Below are 619 nucleotides of genomic sequence, written 5' to 3'. Positions count from 1 at the left end.
CGAACCACAAAGCAAGATTTTGAATATCTTGATGTGTCGGATTGAGATGTAATTCTGTGACGTCTTCGTCACACAGCATCTGTCTGAGGCTAAATCATAGACCTTGTTCAATGGTGGAAAATAGAGAAGTGCGCAAGATTTGCAGGATGTTGTCCAGAGATACACCTGAAGATTGGTCTCAGGTGCAACGGGAGAGGAAATGCTGTTGAGATCAAATGCCCGGAATTCCTGCGTTACTTTCTTTCCTTATCACATTCAAATATAATTCTCAACGGAAATGCTATTCCATTTTTCAGCTCCTGTCTGACTTTCGTCTGCGTCACTGCATAAATACAAGTGTTTCTGCAGCAGCTCAGCAGCAGCAGCATGTAGCTGGTTTAGTCCGCGATAAGCATCGTGTCATTGAAACCGGTTGAATAGTAGTGTTTTATAATGTGCATTAGAATATAAAGTACAAAAGATAGCACTGTCAGATCATAAGTTTAAGGTGAGACGGGGTCAGTGGAATGGAGATGTTTGTGGTAAGGTTTTTTTACACGGACAGTGGTCGGTACCTGGAACACGCTGCCGTGGAAGTGGTGCAAGCAGAAGCATTTAGATGGAAGAATGAACAGGCAGC

The sequence above is a fragment of the Pristis pectinata genome, unplaced genomic scaffold (genome assembly GCF_009764475.1).
Source record: "Pristis pectinata isolate sPriPec2 unplaced genomic scaffold, sPriPec2.1.pri scaffold_230_arrow_ctg1, whole genome shotgun sequence".
NCBI lineage: Eukaryota > Metazoa > Chordata > Chondrichthyes > Rhinopristiformes > Pristidae > Pristis > Pristis pectinata.
This window is presented reverse-complemented; position numbering follows the sequence as displayed.